Source organism: Chiloscyllium punctatum, chromosome 42, assembly GCF_047496795.1.
Source record: "Chiloscyllium punctatum isolate Juve2018m chromosome 42, sChiPun1.3, whole genome shotgun sequence".
NCBI classification, from domain to species: domain Eukaryota; kingdom Metazoa; phylum Chordata; class Chondrichthyes; order Orectolobiformes; family Hemiscylliidae; genus Chiloscyllium; species Chiloscyllium punctatum.
The window spans coordinates 12353211-12367385 of record NC_092780.1 but is presented as its reverse complement, the minus strand read 5'-3'; the positions used below and the strand labels follow the sequence as shown (position 1 = coordinate 12367385).

At 40.5% G+C, this 14175-nt stretch overlaps 1 protein-coding gene across 2 annotated transcripts in view; it reads right to left on the bottom strand.

The window, feature by feature from the left end:
• The window catches only part of rapgefl1 (Rap guanine nucleotide exchange factor (GEF)-like 1), a 111080-nt gene that overhangs the window by 87528 nt on the left and 9377 nt on the right, over positions 1-14175 (bottom strand). The window contains exon 1 of one of the 2 annotated variants that reach the window (XM_072561409.1): positions 4902-5053. The exons of the other annotated variant lie outside the window; for it this stretch is intronic. The gene's annotated coding sequence lies outside the window, so the exon portion shown is untranslated. Of the gene's footprint in view, positions 1-4901; positions 5054-14175 lie in introns of those variants that run through there. 2 annotated transcript variants of the gene reach the window in all.

Below are 14175 nucleotides of genomic sequence, written 5' to 3'. Positions count from 1 at the left end.
GACACAGGGAGAATGTCTGTGTGGAGTTTGCATAGTCACCCAAAGCTGGAATCAAACCTGGGTCCCTGGCGCTGTGAGGCAGCAGTGCTAACCACTGAGCCACCATGCCGCCCCAAACCCTAGCACCTATTAGGCAACACACCTTTCTGGACTATCTCTTCTGGGGAGAACAATAAAGTTATAGAATCATAGGGCTGACCCTTTGGTCCAACTCGTCCATGTTGACCAGCTATCCTAACCTAATTGGTTCCATTTGCCAGCACTTGGCATATATCCCTCTAAACCCTTCTTACTCATATACCCATCCAGATGACTTTTAAATATTGGTAATCCACCACTTTCTCTGGCAGCTCATTCCATATACGCACCACCCTCTGCATGAAAATGTTGCCCCACATCAATACCCCCTCCCTACAGTGTCCCCTATGACCATTATATTTCTTTTGTGTTCCCCCACCTGACTGGCTTCTTCAACACAATTGCATAACCAGTTTGCTCATTCAACTATAGACCCTGCTCTCATCCAGACCAGCTGAAAGAACCTCAAGCCTGTTGGACAATTGCAAAGGCTAAGGCTCCTACAGTCTGGGTTTCCCTTACCTATCTCATCTGCAGCCAAACGCCTCTGGCCCTGACACTTCAATCTGTCAGAAGACCCTATCCAAAGGGAAATATCCAGCTAACTTTGCCCCTCTCTGAGGCGTCACAGATTCTGGAGTTTAACGTCCAGTTCACAAACACAGAGCCGAGGTTCCTGTAGCCACAGAGACTTACTGCAGACACAGTCTGCTTTGAATCACACTGGCATCCAGCAGCTCCCATTTCCCTGTAGTCACGATATATCACAGGCAGTAAAGAAGACTAGTTAGCCATGGGCAGACTGAATCAAAATTCAAAGTGCAGCAATTTGAAAGTTAAAGCAGAACATTTATTCAAAATTGGATTGTTTCTTCATTAATTCAATAATTTTGTGGGGATGTAGGGGGAAGAGGTAAGGGGAAGGAAGACGAGTTTAAAGATCAATTCTTCTTGGCTCCTCGAGTGACTCTAGTGTATTGCTCAGTGAGAAGATGCACTAATCTATGGGAGCTCAGGTATGGCAGGAATACTTGCAATTTATCAGGACTGAAATTATATTCTAAACATTCTCTTCTGTGAAACACTTCATTAAACTTTCAAACACTTACCCATTAGTTTTTGAGGTATGCTGCCTGAGGAGGGATACCTTCCCTTTGATGTATAAAAATGGAAATGAAGAAGGATAAAGAACAAGAAAGAAATGAAAGAGTGCATTTATGTTATACTTAAATTGATGCCTTCCCTATTAAGTATTCATTGAAACTATTTTGCGTATGTCAAATTTCCAACCAAACCATGGCACGATAGTTCAGTGGTTAGCACTGCTGCCTCACAGTGCCAGGGACCTGGGTTCAATTCTACCCTCCGGCGACTGTCTGTGTGGAGCTTGCACGTTCTCCCCGTGTCTACATGGGTTTCCTCAGAGTGCTCCAATTTCCTCCCACAGTCCAAAGACGTGCAAGTTAGATGGATTGGCCATGCTAAACTGCCCATAAAATACAGGGATGTGCAGGTTCGGTGATGAGCCATGGGAAAAGTAGCATTACAAGAGTAGAGTAGGATGTGAGTCTAGATAGGATATTCTTCAGAGGGGCAGTGTGGACTCGATGGGCCTAATGGCCTGCTGCAACACTGTAGGGATTCTCTGATTCTAAGTAGGAAAGTTACATGTGGAATTCAATATAAATAGGAAACTGTAGATTCGAATCATAGGAATTCAATGAAATTGGATATTCAGTAAGACAGATTTTGACAATTGATTGAATAAACAATAAAGCGAAAAATATTTCTGAGCGTCCTGTAGGTTTACAGAAGATTAATCTTCATATGGAAGCATTCTATAAAATACTTTGATGTCTACGGAGAATTATTTGGCATATAATCTTCCAGATTTAGATGAGATGCTAAAATAAGATCCCCTCTGCCCTGTCAGATGGAAGTACGAGATTCCTCGTTGCTATTTCAAAGCACTGCTGGATTTCACCCTGATGTCTAGGCCAATATTTATTTCACAAAATATTTTTAATCAACCCATTTGGACATATTATGAGACACCTCCAGGTCAGGTGGGAACTAAATCCAGACCTCCTGGCCCAGAGGCAGAAATATTATCACTACACCACAAGAACCATTCCCCCTCCCTGAAGTGGCCTATATTTATACTTCAACCAACGTTATCAAAACAGATCTGTTCATCATCACATTGACATTTGTGGGAGCTTACTGTGCATGGATATTCAGAGGTGTTTCCCACATTACACCAATGATGGCACTTTAAGAATGCTTCATCAGCTGTCGAACACTTTTATGTCCTAACATTGTGACAGCCACTGCAGAAATTGCAAATAATTCTTTGTCTGAAAACCTTGTGATGGTTTACTTGTGATACATAAAAGGAGGAAAAGAGATTGTATGTTTGCCAATTCATAGGAAATGTTCAATTTAGCATTGAGAGAAACTTACTTTAAAAGGACCTGCCTTGTAATTTCACAAATATGCTCAAACCAAAGGATGTATTTCTTAGTTTAAAGTGGCTCAATTCTTGGTACAATGCCCAAATTATCTACATTCATTTTCTTTGCAACTGTCTCGCTATTACTATTGTGTCAACGTAGTAACTATATTTAGTTTAACCTACTTAATGTAATTCATGAATTTACTTGGTGTACTTAATAGCTAACAAAAATACACTGTCTGCACTCTAATTAATTTCTCATTAATTCTTCTTTAAAATGATAACGGGAATAAATTTTAAAACTCAGCCAGTTATTCACTGTAGTTAAAAATATATCTGCTTGAAATTAGCTTGCTTCAAATAGCTCCAGGGAAAGAGCAGATGAGAGCTCTTTCATGAAACACATTAATTGTTTATCTGACAATATCAATAATGGCAATTTGAACTCAAGAAGATTGACAAAATGACAAGGGTTGGACCAATGAGACAATGTCAACTGGCATCTCACAAATCTATGGGCAGTGAATGAATGGTGAAAAATAATTCAAACACTGGCCAATTTTCCCCATCCCATCTCAGAGAACATTAAGCAGGAGAAGACCATTCAGATTCTCAAACCTATTCTGAAATTTGAATTAGATCATGGCTGATCTGATCTTAACCTCCATCTACAATGTAGTTCCATGAACATCAATGCCAGATGAGAATAGTTCAATCTGAAATATGACACTGACACCAATTGTTAATATCACTATCACTGAACCAACGACCCAATAGGCTGAATGAGCCAGTAAGGAACTTGTGCTGTTCCTTTTCAAGGGCACTCTTGCCCAGAACATGAACGTTGGCAGAGGTGGGAATGTGGCAGGATTCAGGCATAATTCACAAATCTAACGCTGCTCCTGCCTCCAAACTTGCCACCAGAGAGCACAGAAGTTTACTCTCACAAACTTGATTGAGTTTTTGAAGACGTAACAAAGAAGATTGATGAGGGCAGAGCAGTAGATGTGATCAATATGGACTTCAGTGAGGTGTTTGACAAGGTTCCCCATGGACGGCTGATTAGCAAGGTTAGATCTCATGGAATACAGGGAGAACCAGCCATTTGGATACAGAACTGGCTCAAAGGTAGAAGTCAGAAGGAGGGTTGTTTTTCAGACTGGAGGCCTGTGGCCAGTGGAGTGCCACAAGGATCAGTGCAGGGCCCTCTACTTTTTGTCATTTACATAAATGATTTGGATGTGAGCATAAGAGGCAAGTTAGTAAGTTTGCAGATGACACCAAAATTGGAGGTGTAGTGGACAGCGAAGAGGGTTACCTCAGATTACAACAGGTTCTGGACGAGATGGGCCAATGGGCTGAGAAGTGGCAGATGGAGTTTAATTCATATAAATGCGAGGTGCTGCATTTTGGGAAAGCAAATCTTAGCAGGACTTATACACTTAATGGTAAGGTCCAAGGGAGTGTTGCTGAACAAAGAGACCTTGGAGTGCAGAAGGCGTTTGGTATGCTTTCCTTTATTGCTCAGAGTATTGAGTACAGGAGTTGGGAGGTCATGTTGCGGCTGTACAGGACATTGGTTGGGCCATTGTTGGAATATTGCGTGCAATTCTGGTCTCCTTCCTATCGGAAAGATGTTGTGAAACTTGAAAGGGTTCAGAAAAGATTTACAAGGATGTTGCCAGGGCTGGAGAATCTGAGCTACAGGGAGAGGTTGAACAGGCTGGGGCTGTTTTCCCTGGAGCGTCGGAGGCTGAGGGGTGACCTTATAGAGGTTTACAAAATTATGAGGGGCATGGATAGGATAAACAGACAAAGTCTTTTTCCTGGGGTCGGGGAATCCAGAACTAGAGGGCATAGGTTTAGGGTGAGAGGGGAAAGATATAAAAGATACCTAATGGGCAACTTTTTCACGCAGAGGGTGGTACGTGTATGGAATGAGCTGCCAGAGATGTGGTGGAGGCTGGTATAATTGCAACATTTAAGAGGCATTTGGATGGGTATATGATTAGGAAGGGTTTGGAGGGATATGGGCCGAGTGCTGGCAGATGGGACTAGATTGGGTTGGGATATCTGGTTGGCGTGAACAGGTTAGACTGAAGGGTGTGTTTCCATGCTGTACATCTCTATGACTCTATGACAAAGAATCTGGTTTCCTCCCACAGTCCAAAGATGTGCAGGTCAGGTGAATTGGCCATGCTAAATTGCCCATAGTGTTCATCAGAGGGAAATGGGTATGGGAGGGTCAGTGTGGACTTGTTGGGAATCTAATCTAATCTAATCTTTACTGAAGTTGTACAAGGCCTTATTGTGATCACACCTGGAGTATTTTATACAGTTTTGATCTCCCTACTTAAGATATACTTACCATTGAGGGAGTACAGTGACTGTTCACAGATTCATTCCTGGAATGGCAGTATCTGTCCAAGGAGTAGAGATTGGGTTAACTGGTCCTGTATTCACTGGATAGGTTGGACCGAAGGGTCTGTTTGCATGCTGTACAGCTCTATGACTCTAACTCTATGGGGAGGGAGACAAAATGGGAAAACACGACCATGTTTCGTGAATAAAACATATTTGTTGTAAGGCTCTAAAATGCAGTATTTATCTCCTTTTCACCCAAGAATACATAGTCACACAGTTTTCTTAAAGGGACATCATTTGCTTTAAATTATTTGGCACTGGCAGATCTGACAATAATTGTATAATTCCCTTGACATTCTTGCTCATATGAAAAGGTCAACCTCATCATAGAAAGTCATCAACTCACAAAGTATGATTGCATTGATTGCGTGCAATAGCATCCTTAAGCTCTCCCTTTTCTCATGATGATAATGCTCCCCAGAGGTTAGACATGTGATTCAGCACCAATACACAGTGGCTGTGATATCTAGGGCAGTGGTGAGGAAGCACATGTTCCCCGTGGAGTTTCTAGGAGTGACGGGGACACGTTATTGTTCACATTTCAAATTGATTCAGCGCAAAACCAGCTAACTGCATCATTATTAAAAATGTTGCCTGGCTGATATTATAGTACTTCTCGGGAATACAACCAACTCTGCAGACCCCGTTTCTTTCCTTCAGGCTAAATGGCACAGTTCAGAGGATGAGCTACATAGATTTCAATGAAGTATGTATAATGAAGGGAGTGCCCAGAATTATTGCCAAAGGCATACTTCAAGGAGTGCTCAATAAAGGCACCAGATATAAAACAGACAAGAAAGATTTAATTTTTTTTATATCTCTGTCAAATCCCACTGAACAGCAAAAAAAAAGCATTATCCTCAAACCTCATTAATAAGAAACAAAAGTAGTTATTTCTTTGAAGGGTTGTACAGGTGCTGACTGTTGTGAACACATTGAAAGTACAGCTGCTTCCATCTGAATCACTGAAGTGAAGGGACAGGTTGGTACTTGCCTACATTGCCCAGTAACTGAAGATGGGGCAGGTGTTTGGAGAGAGCACCTTGTTTATCTCAACACTACTGAGAATGCAATGCAAGATCTGAATTCCTAATTTGCTGACTAATAAAACACCAACGTGATGGAGGTAATCATCACAAGTGGCCACGTGCAGTGATTAACATGGGCACATTGGTCAGCACTGGAACTGTCCAAATTAGGAAAGACAGTTAACATGGAGGCAAAGAATGGTGTAAGGTACTAAATACTCAGAATTTCAAAGTCTAAAACTGCAAAGAACACGCTTATAACATCCTTAACATGGGTCCCAGAGAGCTTCAAGTATGTAAGAAAAAATTGACAATGAGCGATGTTAGGAAGAGTGACTAAAAGCTTGGTCAGGGAGCTTCCTTTTAAATGAGGAGAGAAAAATGGTGAGGCAGAGGATTTTAATGAAGGAAGACCTGAGGGCTAGTGGGAAATGGTGCCTATGAAGGGGAGGTTGGAGCAAGGTCAAAGAGTGTGGCGCTGGAAAAGCACAGCCGGTCAGGCAGCATCCAAGGAGCAAGAGAGTCGATGTTTCGAGCATAAACCCTTCATCAGGAATGTCTCGTGGAGGGAGCAGGAGAACTTCTTCAAGTTGGGCATCCTTGGAAGAGGCTTCGCAGTAAGGTTACAATCAACTCGAAATAAGTGAGGACAGCAGGTGCTGGAGATTAGAGTCAAAAAGTGTGGAGATGCAAAAGCATAGCCGGTCAGGCAGCATCTGAGGAGCAGGAGAATCGATGTTTCGAGAATAAGCTCTTCATCAGGAGGCATGAACAAGAGGCTAACATTGGAGACCGCAGGTTCTCAGAGGACTGCAGTTATTAGAAGGAGAAAGGCAAGAAGTGATGGAGCAATTGCAGTCTGAGACACAATAGCAGTCATCAGTGCTGCACTGAAGTGCCCAGTCCAGATCATTTAATTCTTTCTCAGTCCAGAACTTAACGTAACTAAAAAGAAACATGGACTTGAAGCTTTTCATCTTACTCTCATTAGGAATGAAATGCAAGAAAAAATTGTTGGTCTTCCAGTGCAAAGAGTTGACCTCAACTGAGTGTTGCAGGCTGACATATTCCATGGTCCAGGACTACGTGCTGTGGGACACACTTGGGGCAACTACTGCCAAAGCGCAGTGGGAAAAGACCATTGTCTGAGGCCTTCCTGCCAAAGTTGAATAGGGGTCCATTCAGTTATTGGACCCTGCTGGTGCTTCAAATGCATGCAAATATAGTCTGATTCGAGTAAGGGGTGCCTTTGGTTTGTTGGATAGAATCAAACTCCAATGCTTTTGTTTCCTTGATATGCTACTGTATAGAACTGAACTATGTTTGTGGGTATGTGTAAAGTATATTTTTGAAATTAAGAAAACAATTTATGCAGCATGAGAAGAGGATGCTGATTGGTTGGACGATAGTTGGTATGGAGATGCAACGGCTATTCACAGTTAACTGAATAAATTCAAATCAAATAAGATGACTTTGATTGGCCGTGGCATTGCAGCAGGCATTGGCTGTCTCCATAGTCTTTTGTGAATAAAGTAAAATGTGTGGACATGTTCTTTTTATCCAGAAACAACAAATTCCTCTGTGTGAATAAAAGATGCATATTGCACATTTTTCACAGAGTTGAGGGCTGAGGAAACAGCCAATTATGTCTCCAAAAGCATGGCAATGCTCTGACCAATCAAACCTATCTTGCCTCAATTGTATTTCACTAATTAATTATGACATTTAACAGTTCCTGCAGCATCTCCATGCCAACCAATCAGCAACTTCTTCCTATGGTGTATAAATTGTTGTTTCCTTTTTCAGTTGGTTTTTCTTGTGTTTCAGTCCTGAGGAGGGCAAATAAAAAAAGCATTTGACTTCATGACCCTTTTCCCAATCCCAAGTTTCTTTTTATTTGATCAAATCCCAGAGCAGGTTTTGAACGTGGAAAACAAGGTGCTCCTAATTGAGGTCATGTAAAGTCACGGTGGATGTGAAAATGCTGGTGGATTTCTGAGCGGATCAGAATTAGTCCTCTGATCATGAGCCCCTTTCACATACCTAAAACAGTCAAACATATGATGTAACACATCACTTGAGCTAAACATGGATGTGTGTCTGAACGTGGTTCAATTTTGTTGTGTCTGGTTGTTTAGATTGTAAGGTCCCTATCTCGGCACGTATGAGTTGGGTTAGAAAGGAGGCTAGTTGATGCGGAGACAGATATTGTATGTGGCAGCTTAAGCCTGAAAGAAAGGAATATGTTTGGAATGAAAACAAACAGAACAGCTGATAATATGACTGTGCCATGTGAAGCATCTCACAAACATGTGGATCAACACATAGGAAACTGGACAAACAGAGGGAGTGTCACTATAGAATGGAGAAGTCAAAACAGAATAATAGATGGGAGGGGTGGAGTTTACAAATCGGCAGCTGTATAGGGCGTTGGTGAGGCCACACCTGGAGTACTGTGTACAGCTTTGGTCTCTTTACTTGAGAAAAAGATGCACTGGCACTGAAGGGGGAGCAGAGGAGGTTCACTAGGTTGATTCCGGAGTGACAGGGTTGGCTTATGAGGAGTGACTGAGTGAACTGGGACTATACTCATTGGAATTTAGAAGAATAGCAAGGGGTAGATCTTATAGAAGCATATAAAATTATGAAGGGAAGAGATAAAATAAGATAGAAGCAGGGAGGTTGTTTCATGTGACAGGTGAAACTAAAACAAGAGGGCATAACCTCAAAATAAGGGGAAACTTCTTCTCCCAAAGGGTTGTAAATCTATAGAATTTCCTGCCCAGTGAAGCAGTTAAGGCTTTGAACAGTAAAACTTAAGGGTTATGGGGAGTGGGCATGTAAGTGAAGCTGAGTCCACAATAAGATCAACCATGTTCTTATTGAATAGTAGAGAAGGCTCAAGGGGGCAAATGGCCTACTCTTGCTCCCATTTCTTGTGTCAGGGCTAAGTTAATGGGCTGAATTTGAGACTAAGACAGGGCAAGGAGGGATTCAAATGCCCTATGGTCTGGGTTCTAAAGTGGAAGAAAGAGTGACCTATACTCACACTGAGCTTCAAGGTTGAAATCCAGATTTTTAATACATTTCCAAGAATGAACTATTTTGAATATTAGGTAAACCATAAGTATAGATGGAAGATGACTATTGTGGCATGCTTTGATATAGTAGTTAGGGCTTTAAAATGAAACAAAGAGTCAAATGAATATTTGGATATTTGATCTGAAAACATACAGGGTATCATATGAGAGGCAACGTGATATCAAATGCCTGCTTTGGAAAGCAAACTATCAATTTATATTATGCAGTGTAAATTACTTAAGAAAGAGAAAATTTCCCTCCATTTAAATCGCCAGCAGTAGCCATCTCCTAAGTTGCAAACTTCAGACCCTGAAGTTTACAGCTTCTCAAAACTAAAACATGACACAATGCTGATGTGATATCAGAGAATTGTAGACTTCTACTGTTGTACCTTTGTTTAAAATGAAGTGAGGGATGGATCAGATAATTAGCAAGTGTAACCGTGGTAGTGGAATCAATTCTGACACACAGAATAAACAAACCATTGCTTACAAAGGCATGGAGCAATCAAGGATAATGACTTGTTGAGGTTTGTTCAGGGGAAGATTGTGTCCAACTAACTTGATGGAGTATTTTTGAGGAGATCACAAGGTGAGGGTAATACAAAAATTGTGGTCTACATGGATTTTAACACAGCTTTTGACTAGGTTCTACATGGTAGCCTGGTGTAAAAAAAGCAGCTCATGGGATCCAAGGGAATATAGCAAGCTGAATCAAAATACTCAGTGACAGGAAACAAACAGCAATGATAGGTGGGTGTTTTTCTACTGGAAGGCTGTTTTCAGTGGGGTTCCATAGGGGTTAAGACTATATCCTTTGTTTTTTTTTGTGGCATATATCAAAGATGTTTGCACATGACACAAAAATTGGTTACATGGTTGATAGTGAAGAGGAAAACTGGAAATTGCAGCAAGATATTAAGCGACTGGTCGCAAACAGATGTCGCAAATGGAAGTTGACCCTGAAACCTGGAACTCATTTAAAAAGGTGTCTGGATAAGGACCTTAAATCCTATAACCTCCAGGGATATAGTCGAAAATGGGATTAGGTTCATTTTACTGTACTGGAGACAGACATGATGGACACAGTGGATTCTGGATTAGTAGTGCTGGAAGAGCACAGCAATTCAGGCAGCATCCAAGGAGCAGCGAAATTGACGTTTCGGGCAAAAGCTCTTCATCAGGAATAAAGGCAGAGTGGCCCATTTGTTTTCCACATTTTCTAAATATACAAAAAGGAGAGAACTGGTTCTTAGGAAGGCCAACACAATGGGGTTAATGGCCACTTTCTGTCCTGTAACATTTCTATGATTATATTCAATTTTGAATAAATGGAAGAAACCTATCCGAACTCTGTAGCTCACTGAATTTAAATAGGCAAGTTCAATGGTTAAATGATTGAGAACATTTGATAATAATTTAGCACATGGAGGAGTGTGGTGCTGATAACTAGATGCGTTCACTTTGAATTTAAATTTATAACTTAGCTTGTGTATTTAGTCACAAAATTATTTTTTAATTACACAGAGACGTAGTGACGCTGTTTCAATATAGGTTCTGTGGTTTTGTGTTTTGTAACCACGAGGTTCACAGAGACAAGAAAAAATTGAAAGGATCTGTCAGCCGTGTTGATGTAAAAATAAAATCCCAAGGGCATTTTGGAAGAGGTGCAGGATTGTTCTTCCTGATGTATTGACCAATATTTATCCATCAGTTGATAACACTATGAAAGAACAGAGGACTGGTCATTTTCTCAGTGCTGTTGGTGAAAGCTTGCTATGTGCTAGTTGGTCGCCGTCCTGCTCTATAGCACAATGATGACTGCACTGTGAAGGCACTTCATTCGCTGCAAATAGCTTTGGGTCATCTCAAGGCCATTGGAGACATCTTAATACAAATCCCTACTTTCTCTTTGTAAAGCCAGCATGTTGCTCTTTCTAAACTGTGTTGACATCTAAAATCCAAAACATTTAAAGCATCCAATAAACAATATGCTTCGTAAAGGTCATGACAAAACTTGTTTCTTTAATCCATTCAGTTAAGGAGTGCAGAAATGAAAAAAAAAAGAAACACATTCCAGATCTTCTTTTTTAAAAAAAAAATCACGACTCCTTTCAATTTAAGGATTTCACATGGTTCCCGACATGTGCAAGTTGAAAGGAATTTACTGTACTCTGAGGTGTAGTATTACGAGCCACTAATCCACTACAGCCTTCGTAATGTTGCAACATCACTTCATAAATTTAATCTTCCTCCACCCACCTCTGAAAGTCCACACCCTGTACACGAAAGGTACTTATTGTACTAAATAATTATATTGTTAATAATAACTGTTCTTTTCCCAGTAGTCCTGAAACCTCTACTCGGAAAATACGTGTGTCAGCAAAATTCAAAATGTTGCCCCCAGACTCTATTGAGAGAAGTCATCTCGACGTGATTAAAAACTGGAAAAAGAATCTCAGGCTTAGACAAGAGGAAATCAACTGAGGTTCTTTCTGGTAGATGCTATCTGCCCATTCCTTCTGATAGTCAGTGTGGGGTTAGGAAACATTAATCTGAGGTGACCAATCTCCTCTTGGTTGGCAAGCAGCAGGATAATCGAATTCCAATTTTACAGTTTATATTTTTTCTCTTATGATTTTATTGTCATCAGTCCCACACACATTATTATCCTTATCACAGAAACACACAGCAAGAATGAAACCATTTAGCCCATCACGTTCATTCATGCAACCACACAATCCCCCTTTCATAGACCCTGCAGGTATTTCCTGTTCAGGCACTTATCCAATTCCCTTTCAAAGGTTAATACTGAATGTGCGTCTTCATGTGCGTAACTGAAAGGGTTGGAAAAGAAACCACCCAAGAGGCATCTCTACATGTGTGAAGTCACTGGTATGAGTGGTAATGAGCTTGACTGGGATCCAACTATATGCAAATAGCAATTAGAGACAGGTTGGATCCATTTGAAGACTGGTCACCAATACCTGCAGAGATGGGTGATGGGATCTTTTTATTCATGACAGAGATACAAAATTTGCAGATGATACTAGGATCTGGACAAATGTTAAATCTGTGGCTGATGCTCAGTATGTTGGGAAATTGGGCTCATGATAGATAAATAATGTCTAATTTGAAAAAGTAGACAGTTGGACATTCAAATGGAATGTACTCTTGAAGTAAAAGTCTTAAATTAAAGAAAAAAATCTGTGCATTTTATACCGTACATCTCTAAAGACATAGGAACAACACTGTGAAGTGGTAGTCAAAGTGATAAACTACTTTCATAGAACAATTGATAATGAGAGAAGGCATGCTATTCTGTCTTTGTTAAAGACCTTAGTCAGGCCTCATATTGAATCATAAAATTATTTAATTTACAGTGCAGAAGGATACTATAAGGCCCATCATGTCTCTCCAAAGTCCTACTCTCCAGCCCTATCTCCATAGCCCTCTAAATTCATGACTTTCAAATATATATCCAGCTCTTTTGAAACCTGCTATGGAATTAGCCTCCACCATTTTACCAGGCTGCACATTCCAAATACTAACAATTCTCTGAGTAAAGAAGTTTCTCCTCATCTCACTCCTAGCTGCCTTGCTGACAATCCTGAAATTATGACCCTTAATTACTGAAATATCAATTAGTGGAAACAGAATATCCTTCAGTATCCTGTCAAAATTGCTCATAATTTTAAACACCTCAAAAAGGTCACCATAATCTTTTCTGCTCCCAGGAGAATAAACCCTATTTCTCTGCTCTTCTCTTGTATCTAAAATTCCTCATTCCTGGGATCATTCCAGTAAATCTCCTTTGCATTTTCTCCAGGGCTTTAACATGCTTCCTTAAATAAGGTACCCAGAACTGAACTTCAAATGTGATCTGACCAACGATTTGTTACTTTTATACTCTATACCTCTGTTTATAAACCTAAGAATTCTTCTTAACAATCGTTTTAACTTATCTGACCACCTTCAGAGAATAATGCACACAAGTCCCAAGGTCACTCTTCTCTGTACTCCCCACAAAGTTGTACAATTGAGCTGGTATTGTCTGTCTGTATTTCCTTTACCAACATACATAACCTCACGTTTCACTGTGTTGAATTTTATTTGTCAGGTGTCTGCCCATTTGAAATCGCTCAGTGTCATCTTCACAACTCACTGCTCTCCCTAACTTATCTTCTGCAAATTTAGAGATTCTGCCTTCAACACTCATCATCAAATTGGTTTTATAAAGTCAGAAAAGGCAAGAGTCCCAACATTGATCACAGGGAACCACTTTCAACTCGTCTCCATTCTAAGAAATGCCCATCTATACATACCCTCTGTTTTCTATCGTGTAGCCAACTTTGAATCCATGCTCCCATCAATCCCAAACATTTCTAATTTGCCAACTAATGTGGCACCTTACCAAGTGCTTTCTGAAAGTTCAAATAGACAACATGCTCAGCACTACTGCCTGTGTCACCTCGTCAAAGAACTCAAATTTGTCAGATATGACCTGCTCTTGACAAAGCCATAATGTCTGTGTGGTACTGACTTATTTTTCTCTCAGTATATTTTACCTTATCCCATGTGATGGCCTCCATCAGTTTTCCCATTATTGGTGTGAAGCTGACAGATCTGTAGTTTCCTGTGTCTGATTTTGGTCTTAGGGTCTGCCAGGCTAATTCCAAGCATAAAACATCTTCATTATCAATGAATTTGCAAGTCCAGATTTTAGAGAACAGTACACTTAAAGGTTACTTGGTTGAGGTTTGTTTTAAGAGAATAGACTGTGATTCAGTTGACAGTTTGTTCCAACTAAATAGAATAGGAATAGCCAACAGGGAATCACAATTTTATAGTTAGATGGAGACTGAATTCCTGGAGGTGATTCATTCTCTATATAATGAACCCCAGGAACACACTGCCATCTCATGTGGTTTTCAATTCAGTGAATTCTTTAAAGCAGGATTTGACTATTTTCTGGCCAGGGCAGATATATTCATGTTGGCACTGCAGGAAACTCAAGACCAGAGTGATCTCATGGACGGGTTTTGTTTATCTAAATCATTGGTGAGGAACTCCTAAATATTTTCCCCTACAAATTGGCCTGGATTTTAAT